The following is a 13584-nucleotide window of genomic DNA, read 5'->3' as shown; positions in this document are numbered from 1 at the left end:
TTATAAGCCTGGAAATTCTGTGGACCCTGTGGGGAGAGGGACAACCAACTTCACATATGAAGTGTCTGTTCTGTGCTTGAGATGAACTTACTTGGGAGACACTTTAACCTTTGAACAACCCCATAAGTTCCCTAAACTGTTAGAGAATGGACACATGATTAGAAGTAAAGTAACTTGTCCAAATTCCCTTAAGCAAGGTGACAGGGTTTCCACAGCAGCAGGGCCACATCAATACATGGAACTTGCCAGGTTTGCTCTGATCTTTGGAAAGACTGGGAAGGAGGGGACCTGGGCAGGCCCAAGGAAAAGTCATAGGGTGGGACATGGCTGGGGTGTGGGAGAGCAGGGGCAGTGCTGTCTGGCTGGAGCAGTGGGTTCTGAGAGGAGCAGTGACTCCCTGCTGCCTGGAGTCTTTGTCCCGGCACCATCAGAGAACAGGGGCAGAGGGGATAGAGGGACACTGTCTTCATGAGCCTCTGATTATGGATTAGAAAATGGGGAAGGCAATGGCAAAGGCCCCTAACGAGATGAAAGACTTGTACACTGAAAACTACAAAACATTGCCAAAAGAATTCAGGAAGACACAGATAATTGGAATGACATTCCATGTTCATAGACCAGAAGATTTAATAGTGTTAAACACTTCCATACTACCCAAAGTGATCTACAGATTGAATACAACGTCTATCAAAATCCCAATGTTATTTTTATAAAAATGGGAAAAACAATCCTAAAATGCATAGGGAACCACAAAGGACCCCAAAAAGCCAAAACAATCTTGAGAATGAAGAACAAAGATAAAGACTTCATACTTCCTGACTTCCAAACACATTACAAAGCCACAGGAACCAAACAGTATGGTACTGGTATAAAAACAGGCCAAAAGACTGATGTCCCATAATCGAGAACCCCCAAATAAATTCACACATATGTGGCCAAATGATGTTTGACAAGAGTACCAAGACTACACAATGGGGAAAGGATAGTCTCTTTAACAGCCAACGGAGTGAAAAGGCAACTTACAGAATGAGAGAAAATATCTGCAACACTTATATCTGAAAAAAGGTTAATACCCAAAATATATAAGAAACTACTACAACTCAACTGCAATAAAAAACCACATAATCCAATTTAAAAACACATAATGCAATTTTTAAAAGCACAAAATCCAATTAAAATGAGATTTGCACAATGAGGTATCACCTCATACCTGTTAGGATGTTGTGTTATCAAAAAAAATTAACAGGTGTTGGCAAGGATGTAGAGAATTGGAATCTTTGCACACTGTTGATAGAAATGTAAAATGGTGCAGCCACTACGGAAAATAGCATCAAGGTTCCTCAATAAATTACAAGAGAACTACTATCTGATCCAAGAATCACAGTTCTGAGTATGTATCCAAAGAAATGAAATCAGTATCTTGAAGGATAGCTGCAATCCCATGTTCACTGCAACATATAATACCAATAGTCAAGATATGGATACAGACCCAATGTCCATCAACAGATGAATTGATTAAAAATATGTGGTATATACATACAGTGGAATATTATTCAGCCTTTAAAAAAAAGAAAATCCTGCCATTTGTGGCAACATGAATGAACTCCATGAGGATCTGATCATGCTGTGTCCCATTTATATAGGTCTTTTGCTCGCTTGGTGACAGTAGAAAACCAGAGGGGAAACAGTGGCAGAGTCAAGGGAACCCAAAAGGAAGACAGAGCAAATTTACTCAGGCCAAAAGCCAAGAGTTTGTCCTGGAGGATGTATCTCCCGAGTCCATTTTGGTTGGCAACCACAGAATTCTTTTCCAAGGAGGAAAAATTGCTGCAGGGGAAAAGCTTGCTACAGTTTGTAACTTGTGCTATCATTTTTCGAATGCCCTTTTGATTCAGGTATCAGTTGGTAATACACTCACTGGACATTAACCCAACCAAGGAAATTGTTTATATCACCTGTAATGTAAATGCTCAAGTTTTCATATGTTAATTCTCTTAAAAATAAATAAAGCAATGTTTCTATTTCAGACATAGAAAGATGAGCTTACCTGGATAGATTAGGTCTTTTCCTCTTTTCTGTCACTGCACATGACCTCCAAGGGGTCCTCATGGGGAGCCAGGAGGACAGAGCAAATATCAGGGCACTCTGGGTGCTGCTTATGAATTACTCAGGGAGGCTTGCCTGATGTGGACATGGGTGGGAGCGTATGGATGAGGGTGGGTAGTAAGTATGGACTGAGCTGCTGCTGGCCCATCATACTTGATGGATGAAGGAAGGCAAAGGAGAACAGGGAAGAAATAAGAAACACAGCCTTTGGCTTTCTAGCTAGGGGAACATAGTCAACGTGAAATAGTCAATCTAGAAAAGGGTAAATAATAAGAATTCACACTATGTTTTAATGACAGATTCCCATGATTCCTCCTGCCTGTTTTGAAGTTCGGCTAAATGAACACTTTCTTCTTGACTTCTTCCAAGATCGTTTCTTCCCCCAGGATCCAAAACTGCTGCTACTATATTTATCATCTCTTCTGTAAGACTTGTACTTGATTGAAAGCAAATTGTAGGGACTTCCCTGATGGTGCAGTGGTTAAGAATCCGCCTGCCAATGCACGGGACACAGGTTCGAGCCCTGGTCCGGGAAGACCCCACATGCTGCAGAGAAACTAAGCCTGTGTGCCACAACTACTGAGCCTGCATGACACAACTACTGAAGCCTGCGCCTAGAGCCCGTGCTCTGCAACAAAGAGAAGCCACTGCAGTGAGAAGCCTGTGCACCACAATGAAGAGTAGCCCCTGCTCGCCGCAACTAGAGAAACCTGTGCACAGCAACAAAGACCCAACGCAGCCAAAAATAAATAAAGAAATAAAGAAATAATAGATAAATAAATAAATTCATTTAAAAAAAAGCAAATTGTATTGGGGGACTGAATTGAATCCTAGACAAAGTAGCCTGTTATGCTTATTCATTAAGAAAATCAAATATAGAAGATTTGAAAATACTGAAATTCTACCATTTAAAAATAGCTACTATCAATCATATGATGTATTTTTTTTCAGCCTCATCTTTTCTATATAATGTGTGTGTGTCCAGTGAGTCAGTGGCACAAGCCATCTAATAATGGGATAGTTCATTATGGAGAGGAGGCCTGGACACCATCTAACCCAGCTGTGCAGATTTGCAACAAGGGTGAGGGGCACCAGGCTAACAACCAAGTTTCACTTTGAGTTCTTGTTGGGTGTGTGCTTACAGGATATGTGCATTTCTAAGGATTAGATAATGTTATCAAATACACTAAAATAGCTCCTCAACTCTTATCTACTTTTGTCCAAGTGCTAAGAAGTGACCCCAGCACTGATAGTTGTTGATCTGTCTTGTCCTACATGGGCCCTCACCTCTCAGAATCTGTGAACTGACCTGGGACATGTGGGCTCCCCACGTGCAGTTCACCTAATGACTATACTGAAGTCAGCTGTTAAAATGCACCTAGAGCTGCCCTGGGTTCTGTGACTACTGAGCCTCCTTATAATGAGGGGCAGTGTCTAGGACCTCTGGAGACTCTAGTACTTCCAGGTACGTACGTGGATGCTGAGAATCCCTTGCTCCATGAGAATCAACAGTGGGACCCACAGCTGGACTTACATTTTGGCTTTCCCACGTAGGAGGGTCAAAAACTTGGGCCATTCATCTCTGCACCATTTCCATCAGAGGAAGGGGAATTTTAAACAAATCTTTGGAAACATCTGTGATAAGGGAAGAATGAGTTAATAATGTACAGAAAGTGTACAGTGATGAAGAGATTTTTTTAAAAAAATGTTAACGTGTATTGTGCTGTATAACTGGGAAATATCTCCTGAGGAAACACACACAGACTCACATACAAATTCACAATCACACCACCTAGACTCCCATATAAACACCCTCCAACCCTCATATGCACAAGCCAACCAACTAAAGGACATGGTTGCTTCCAGGGACCATACAACATGCCCATCTTTCTTTTCTGGGAAATCAGTGTCTTTCACTACACTCCAACCTTCATTCTCAGCAGGAACCCGGAATCAAGGAGGCTTTCCAGACCAAGCAGGCAAGTAAGCCCCACTCTCTTCATCACCTAGATTTTTGCTCAGCAAATGACTGGCTCCAGAATATGTACAGTTTTCATTTGCTCTTGCATCCACTTGTGATTAGAGAAAAGAAAGCATTGTGAGCATAGCAGCATCCTGTGCACTGTTGGCACAGGTCTTTCGTTCTCTTGGTGAATTTAGGAAATAAATGGGAAAGAGTGGCTGAGTCAATGGCCCCCAAAGAAAACATAGAGGACATCTGTGCCAAAGGCTCCAGCTTTTCATAGACAATCTCTCAGGTCCATTTTGACAGGCAAATACAAAGTTTTCCTTCAAGAAGGAAATTTTTCTGTTGAGGAAAGTACTCACTGCCCTAGTTTGTAATTGATGCTGTCAGTTTTCGATGCCCTCTTCAATCAGGTTTTGGTAATAGACTTTCATTCAACATTCCCCCAAACAAGGAAATCATAAATATCATCTACAATGTACATTGTCAGATTTTCATATCTGAATTCAATTGAAAAAGAATAAATGCAGCAACCCTTCTATTTCAGACAAAGAAAAGTGAGCTTACTTTGGGGGTAGACAGGGCCTCTTTCTCTGCCCTATTACCGGGAAGGTCTTCCAAACAGGTCCTCAGCAGGAGCTAAGATGACACAGAGTAGCTGTCAGGACATTGGTGGTGAGCTCAGGAATTACTCAGGGAGCTTTGCTTGAGGTGGATGCAGGGCAAGAGTATATGGATGTGGCTGTTTAATAAGTATGGACTAAGCTCCTTCTGGGCCATCCCCCTTGGTGGATGAAGGAAGGCAAAGGAGCAGGAAAAAACAAGAAACCAAGCCTTTGGGTTTCTAGTTAAGGGGAAACCTAAAGACAGGAAATAGTCAATCTGAAACAGGGTAAACAGTAAAATGCATGCTGTGTTTCAATGACAGATTCCCATGACTCCTACGGCCCCATTTTCAAACTCAGCCAAATTCCCACTTTTTGAAAAGTTACATGACCATTTCGGCTTCCATGCATTTGTATATGTTGCTACTGTATTCATTATCTATTCTATTGGATTTTTAACTTTTTTATCGTGATGAAATATATATAGTAGTTATCCTTTTAATAATTTATAAGTATACAGTTCCATGGCATTAATTACATCCACAATGCTGTGTGCCCTTCACTGTTATCTATACCCAAATCTATTCATCATGTCCAAATAACCTCTTTATCAATTAAGAAATAATTACACCTTCCTCTCTGCCTCCAGCCCTTCTTAATCTCTACTTCTTGCTTTTATGAATCTGGATATTCTAAGAATCCTATAAAAGTAGAATAACACAATATTTGTCTTTCTGTGCCTGCTTTATTTCACTAACCATAATACTTTTTATTAATATGGTCCATCCATGTTGCAGCATATTTTAATTCATTTTTATGGCTGAATAGTATTCCACTGTGTGTATATATCACATTTTATTTATCCATTCATCATTTGATGGACTTTGGGGTTGTTTCCATCTTTTGGCTATTGGAAATAATACTGCTATGAACATTGGTACAAACTTCTGTATAATACTGTAAAGATAACACATGCCATTATGCAGTTGTCAAAACTGCCACAGCACAAAGAGTGATTTTTTATAATGTAAACTATGGACTTTTAATGAATAAAAACGTATCAAAATTGTTTCCCTAATTGTGACAAATGTACCACACTAATGTAAGATGTTATTAATAGGAGAAACTGGAGAGGGGTGGGATATGGGAACTTTCTGTATTTATTATCTGTCCAACTTTCACGTTGATATAAAGCTGTTCTAAATAATGTCCAATAATTTTTTAAAAAATCAGGAAACACTGTTTCAGGGAGAGATCTATTTCAGCTAATGTTTGAAAATCAGTCGATGTCTCAGCATTGTTCACTATTAAACGTGAACCAAATTCTGAGCTGTAAATGCATCTTTATTTCTGTAGTTATAGCACTACTGACAATAATTTTAAAGTTGCATGCATGAAATAAAAGAAGAATATGGCTTAGTACTTTAATAATTTTTTCTTAAATATGGGACACTGAATAAACTAGAATAATTATTCCTGAACTAGCTTAATGAATACATCCACAGATATTCCACTGGGTTGTCGTCTATGGGCTGCGCCATGTTGTTTGGCCAGACGCGGATTCTTCTGATCCATTGCTTGGAGCCAGCAGTTGATATTCTTGACTTCAGATGACCTTTTCTTTTTATATCTTTGAGGCAAGATCCTGGGAAATGCACTACTATAGACAGAACTGTTGACATTTTGCTGGCAGAAGACCACAGGGAAATCAGTAATAATTTATCCAAGTTCAATCTTTTGATCCCTTTATTCACCAGTTGCCCAGAAGAGACTCCTGAATCAAAGGTGGACTTAGGAAGATCTTGAAGTTTGGTGTGCACTTAAAACACCCAACAGACAGGTTTTGTGGGCGATCACCTTTATTTAGCTGAGGCATTATAGGAACAAAGAAACACAGCAAAGCAATGTCCATGGCTGACAGCCTGGGTTCAGATCTCATTCCGAAGAAGCACATTTATGTCCTGGAGGAGGTGTCTGAGCCAGGAGAAGAGTCCAAATCCTAACCTAGCCTTTGCCTCTATGTTTCAATCCCTGATCCAAATTGCAATAGTTTCTAAACAAAGCCCCTCTGAAGAACCAGGGGAAGTCCAGTTGTGGATATTGGCTTGTGCCATCTTCACACTGTCAGCTTTCTCACATTGAGTCTTCCTGATGACCAGTGGACCACCCTGAGTGACCAGTGGTCTCTCTGGCTCCCAAGCTGGCTCAGAGCTCACAACATTGTAAACCAACTGTCACATGACTGCTCTGCCAAGAATTAGCTTCCCTTCAACTGACCAACCCCGGATGAGCAGTTCATACAAATGAACTGAGAAAATGGCCATCTGGGCTGGTGCTTTGGTGGCTTAAGAAATTAAGTTTGTGATGTTCAGTGTCTCACTTATTATTGATCTGAGCAGCTGTTTGAGAACTTGGACCAAGGCCTGGCTGAGTATGGGCAGGAGCTCAAATTTTCCTTACCCAAATCCAGTCACTACTCTATAAACTCCTCATCCTTCTCTAAACCCTGTAGTGGCAGGGGACAGAACCCCATCTCCTCTTAGAGGGTCCTCTCCATACCCACAGCCCAGAGACCCCATCCTAGGACTCCCCCTGAGGACCACTAGATGGACCCTCCTTCCCTCTGTTGCCAAATGTTCATTCCACTAACCAGATGGCACTGTCCCTTCTCACCACACTCCCAGGCAATGCCCAAACCATCAGTGATCCTGTCCACATCAGCCCATGGAAATCCTGCCAGGAAATCCCAGTTTTTTTCCTTTTAAAAATATCTCTGGATTTAGACTGCTAATATTTGGTTTCAGATTTTGATATCTATATCTGGAAGAGTTGAGCTGCAATTCCCCTTTGCCATAATGTCTATTACTAGAGTGGCATCAACATTCCCCTGATCCCCTGAAAGCAGTGTGGGTGTGTTCTCTGTGTCTGTTCTCTGTAAGGATATGTAAAAATTGACATTGGGAAATAGTACACTTTTCTAAATTAAAAAAAAAATTAAGGCAGCCAGCTAGATGTAAGAATAAAAAAATATAAAAAGTAATACAGCAAAACTATAAAATACATTTATAACTCTATAGACAAACTGGAGTGGGGGGAATAAAGAGAAATGAGGAAAATATTGTCAGTGAAAGTTAACAGCTCATTTTAAGGAACAGCACTCAGAAAAGAGTTATGAACGTACCTCCAGAATAACAATACAGATTTCCCATTCTTGAATACTCCAGGTGGGAAGCTATGAGCTTCTCACTTATTACCAAATTTGAAACTCTCAGCTCACAGTGTGAGTTGGAACAGAAAGAAAGATGTGCATCATCACATTACCATGGCGATGGATCATCATAGAACTTTCAGAGTAAACAGAACTCTGCACACTATGGGTCCAACTGCTGCTCTCTAGACAGGTGTGTGTTTCCATGGACAATTGTGGCATTTCAGAGCACAGGTTTTGCTTCAAAAGTTGAATCCCAGCCCCACACATTGCCCTCCTTTAATGGAAACAAGTTATATGAGGGAAAAAACAGCCTGATAGTGAAAAATATAGCTGATAGTGAAAATTTCTGAGTGATAGGGACAGAGCTCACACGTTGAAAAAGTAAAGAGCTTCCACTCTTGATTGAAATCCCATCTCCACCCATTCCTACTATTCCTGAGTCACCAGATATTTCTAGATCAAACTATTTGTTCCACATGAAATAAAAATCAGTATCAATAGAAATTCAATTTTAAAAAGTCATATTTCTCTCTCTAAGCATGTATTTATCAAATTATGTAAATCCTTCTCTCATTCTCTGTATACCTCCTTTTTCTCCAAAAAAATCTATAAACTAAATCTATATACTTAATTATTTCTCAGTCTCTGTGAATGCACTGAACATTTTTCCTGTCACTGTGTATGTAAAAGACCAGCTATTCACTGAGCAATTAAGAAAGTAGAATCACCAGTGGGTTGGGTGAAAACATATAATCAATGCTTTTCTAAGTGAAGACATTTAGATAACCCAAAACTCGGATTAAATGTGTGTTCTGGTTCATAATTCAACACCAAATTAAACCCATTCTTATGATAATGTTATAAAACTGGCTATTGGAAGGTAAGTAATTAGGCCCTTGAAGCATGAATAGTGAAATTTTAGGAGAAAGATCAGAGAGTTGCCATATTTAAAACAATGTAAGTATCCTTCCCTTCAAGGTGTGGAATGCTATAGTATAAATCTCTGCCACTGCTGATTCACCCTAAATATCTAGAACTAATATATCAAATGGATTATTGATGGGATATAAAAAATATAGACGGTGGCATATTTTCTCCAAGGATTACTCAGTTGAGGGAGTGACTGAGTGAGGGTGGAAAAAAATCAGGTAATATTACATTGCTCTTGGTGAAGAATTGTAATGCCTCCCAGCTTGATAGAAAAAATGTGTGTGTGTGTGTGTGTGTGTGTGTGTGTAGATAGAAAATTGGGAGAGAAAGTGAAAAAGAATTAGGGGATAGAATAAGAAAAATATAACCATCCGATTTGAGGAACAGCATTCAAAAGCCAGTAACAAAAAGCAATTCACATTCCCATTTATGAGAAGCAGTCAGAATTAAGAGAGGACTTCTCTTCCTGCTGTCACCTGAGTATCCATGGTAAATAAGAATAAATGAGTAAATACAGGTAAAGCCCTTAGAAAAATGCTTGTCACAGTATCACTGCTATATGAAAGTTCAATTAATAAATCTGGAAGGAAGACAGAAACTTAGCAATGGTTCCTTCCAGAGACAGAACCTGGAAGGCTGCAGAACAGAGAAGGAAGAAAATTGAGATATTAATGTACATTCTATTCTTCCTTTTGAATTTTGTATAGATGTGTCATTCTTTTTGTTCTTACTATAAAATTTTTAAAAAATGAACTCCCCATAATAGTGGAATGAGACACCACTTTATTTTGCTCATGGTCACAGGGTAAGGAACTCAGGGCACATCTGCTCTATGATGGTGGGGCTTCAGCAGAGAAGACTCAAGGGATTGGGCTCCCTTGACATCCAGGGATTGGAATCCTCTAGCTGACTTCACTCCCATGTCTGCTGGGTTTGACTCCATGAGACCTCTCCATGTGGCTGTGCTTCCTCAATGCAGGACAGGCTCAGGGCATTCAGAACTCTTCCACGGTGGCTGAAGGTAGCACAGACAAGTCTCCAGGCAGAGCCTCATGGTCTTTTCTACCATAACCTTGGACACTACACAGTGTTATTTCCAGAACATCTGTCAGTGACAAGTAAGAAGCATGTCAGCTCTGGTTATAGGGAGGGGCCTAGACCCCACTGCTCGATGGGAAGAATGTCCAAAAAATTGCAGGTTTTAAAATTTCTACATGCATAGACCAGTTTTAAAAATAGTTGCAGAGATATAACTCCAACACAAGTGATATAAGAAATGTTGCCTTTTGGCATAAGGCCAAGTGCAAGGTAAATGTGGGTTGGACTCCTGTCTTCATGAGCTGTTTGACAAGTAAGCACAAACACTGAAGAACCCTTATAGAACAGTTATGAGATAATCAAGCCTAGTATCTACCTGAAATGTTGCTCTATCAAGGAACCCTTTTTTCCATTCCTGTGTCAGCGTGCATGACTTAAATCCCCCATGCCTCCTGCACTTCCCTTTCAAAGCAATAAACATACTTGTAACTATTCATAGATTTGTGTACCATTTGCATAGGGGTGACTTTCCCTTTCAGCCTTGAAGCCCTGTGATGAAGGAAGTCAAGACTGTTTTGTCCCTACCTGCTCTTGGTTCACTTAAAGCATGATAGGGTTGTGCTGAAAATAGTACATCACTTTCTTTCTTCAGGCACTAATCTACAGACCTTTCCCACAATTCAAAATCCATAAAGCTCTTACCAGTGAAAGGCTTTCTTCTTAAATTTGGCACCAAAACTGAAACGGCAGCAAACCTGACCTCAACTGAAGAGAATCCGTTTATACTCTTTTTACACTCTCTTTGACATAAATTTCTACACATTTTGCTACAGGAATATCCATGTGTTTGAATTGCAAAGTCGACCTCAGGCCTGGCTGGGGGTGTTGAGTGATGTATGGGATCTGTACCCTATTTCCTCTCTCGTTTGGAAGAGAGGGTCATGGACCATTAAGGTTTTCCCATCTCAGTTTTTGGAATATGCATTTGTACTTCAGGCAACAGCAAGTCCTGAAAAATCTAAGTAGGAGAGTAGCCAGAAGACTCCCAATGGGGCACATTTGGAGGTAGTTAGTGGGAGAGTGAGTCAGAGGAGGGCCCAATGAGAGCACCGTTTTCAGAGTTTATAATAAAGTTTCAGAGTTTACAATAAAGTGGTTGAGGAGAGAGTCAAGGACAGAGCAATGGTGAGGGGTTAGAAGAGAAGAAATCTGGGTTGTTAGATAGTATAAGAGGGTTGAAAGATGAGACTATAGTGAGGTCCTCTGTCTCATTTTTAGATGCATGGGCTGAAGGAAGTCCTTAAAATAAAAGGACTAACTGGAATAGAGTGAAGAAAGTGATATTATAATTTATGTTATGATGACATATTACATTGAGATCTATCTATAATTTACATAACGGTTCACCAGTTTTCTCAACACCATTTATCCAATAGTGCTATCCATTTACTATGACTGACAAGACTATCAGAAATCACTCCAGTGTTTCAAAGAGAGGGGTTTATTAAAGGGCATTGGGCACCAATGTGTTGTTAGGGCTGCAGGGGCCAAGAGAGGAAGGTAATGTTAGGTTATGTTAATCCTGTGTCTAGTAGAGGAGCAGAAGCCTTTGTCCACAGACCACAAACATGACTTCTCCAAGGAGATCATTTCTGCTTTTCTCTTCAGCATGAAGCTTCTGTAGGGGGTGCACCTAGAAAGCATGCCAAAGAGTTCAAACTCAATCCCAGTGTCCTCCAAACCTTTGAAACAAAAGTTTGAAAAGAAATTTGAAGTGGATCACTGAATCTCTTATTTTTTGCTCTATTTAATTCAGGAAACCTCTATGCTGATAGTTTTCCATCGTTCTGATCTGGTATGACCCTGTGTCAACTCTGTCATTTCTATCTAGAGTTCACATATCTACCCCAGATCACCAGATTCTTACTTAACATTATCACAAGGCTGTACAATAAAAAGCTCAGTCTTAACATGTCCAAAGCTGAAAACCTGATCTTACTAAATCTACTCAAATATGCTCCACCTGCATTGTTTCCATCTCTGTTAATAGCAACTCCATCCTTTCTGACAGGACAGTGACCTTGGAATCATGCTGGTTGACCAGTTGTTTCACATCCCACATCCAAACTGTTGGCAAACCTCATCAGTTCTATCATCAAATTATGTCCAGCATCATAACTCTTATCACTATCTCCACTGCAACCAGTCTGGTCCCAAGCCTCCTTATTTCTTGCTTGAATTATTGCAAGATTCATCTAACTAGTCCCCTTTCATCAACTCTTGTTTCCCATCCTCATGCCGGAAAGGCTATTCTCAGCACAGCTGCCTCAGTAACTCATTTATAACATTAATGAGATCATGTCCCTTTTCTGCTGAGGACCTTCTAATGGATGGCATCTCACACAGTGTTCCCTGAGGCCCTATACAGTTGGGCCCCCCTTCATCTGACTCTTCTCCTATTACCCTTCTGCCTCTCACTTCACTCCTGCACATCACAGGACCTCCTGGCTTCTGCTCAGACACTCTAGTCAAGCCCTTGCCCTAAGGCTTTGCACCTGCTGTCCCTCTACCTGGAATGCTCTTCATCCAGATGTGCCTGGCTCATATCCTCACCTCCTTAAAGTCTTTGTACAAGTGTCACCTTCTCAGGAAATAAAGCCTATTTAATATGCAACCCCTTCCCTTCACCCTGATCCCCTTCCCTGATTTATTTTTCTCCAAAATTGCAGTAATATTTATTGATTTATTTGTTTACTATCTGACTGAATCCCTTCAGTTGAATGAAAACTACACAAGGTAGATATTCTTGTTGTTGTTGTTTTCATAGTTGTTTCCCCAGTAGGACAAAACCTGGACATCATACATTTTCAAGAAATACATGTAGAGTGAATGAACTGACCTCACTTTTGTTATTTCTAAGCATCACAATATCCAGTTAAAACTCACTCTGCAACCCTCACCTGTGCTCTGAAACTTTCCACCTTCTGTCTTTCCACATAAGCTTCCATCCCAGGCTGACATCACTGTCATCCTCCTCTCACCAAGATTCAACTTAAATGTCACCTACACCAGGAATCTTTTCTTTATCCTGCTTTCTTTCTGTTTTCTAAGTTCTCTTTCTAGGAGTCTCTACTTTGTGCTGGAGTTATTTTTTATATATCTCATCCTTTCTACTAAATTGCCATTTACCTGAGAAAAAACCAGCCTTTTTTTCCTGTAATTTTTTAATCATACAGAACACCAAGAACCAAACCTTAAAAAACCCTTTTATTATGAGAAATTTCAAACATACACAAAGGGGAAAGAATTGCATAATGAACACATACTACCCATTACCCAACTTCAACAATTGTCAGTATATTACCAAATTTGTTTCACTGAACCTCTTGACCCTTTGACTATTGCTAACACTGAATCTACACATTCCCATGGGCTCAGTGATTTCACATTATGTGAGTTTCCTGTAGATACACTGGCCCTGGAGGTCTAAGATCTAGCATAATTGCACCATTGCCTGAAACAAGAAATGTTGAGAAACAAACTAAATGTCTCTCAACAAGGAACTCAGTGAGGAAATAAATAAATGATAATCACTCAGATGCAGGGAATTGGGAAGCTGTCCAATATGACTTGAAATTATTACTGGAAATTAAAAAAAATGTTTTGAAACTGCATATTAAAAAAAGCACACTGGGTGCTTCAAGATGGCAGAGTAGTAAGACATGGAG

The sequence above is a fragment of the Aethalodelphis obliquidens genome, unplaced genomic scaffold, assembly GCF_003676395.1.
Source record: "Aethalodelphis obliquidens isolate GAN/ISIS:26980383/991018 unplaced genomic scaffold, ASM367639v1 scaffold84, whole genome shotgun sequence".
NCBI classification, from domain to species: domain Eukaryota; kingdom Metazoa; phylum Chordata; class Mammalia; order Artiodactyla; family Delphinidae; genus Aethalodelphis; species Aethalodelphis obliquidens.
This window is presented reverse-complemented; position numbering follows the sequence as displayed.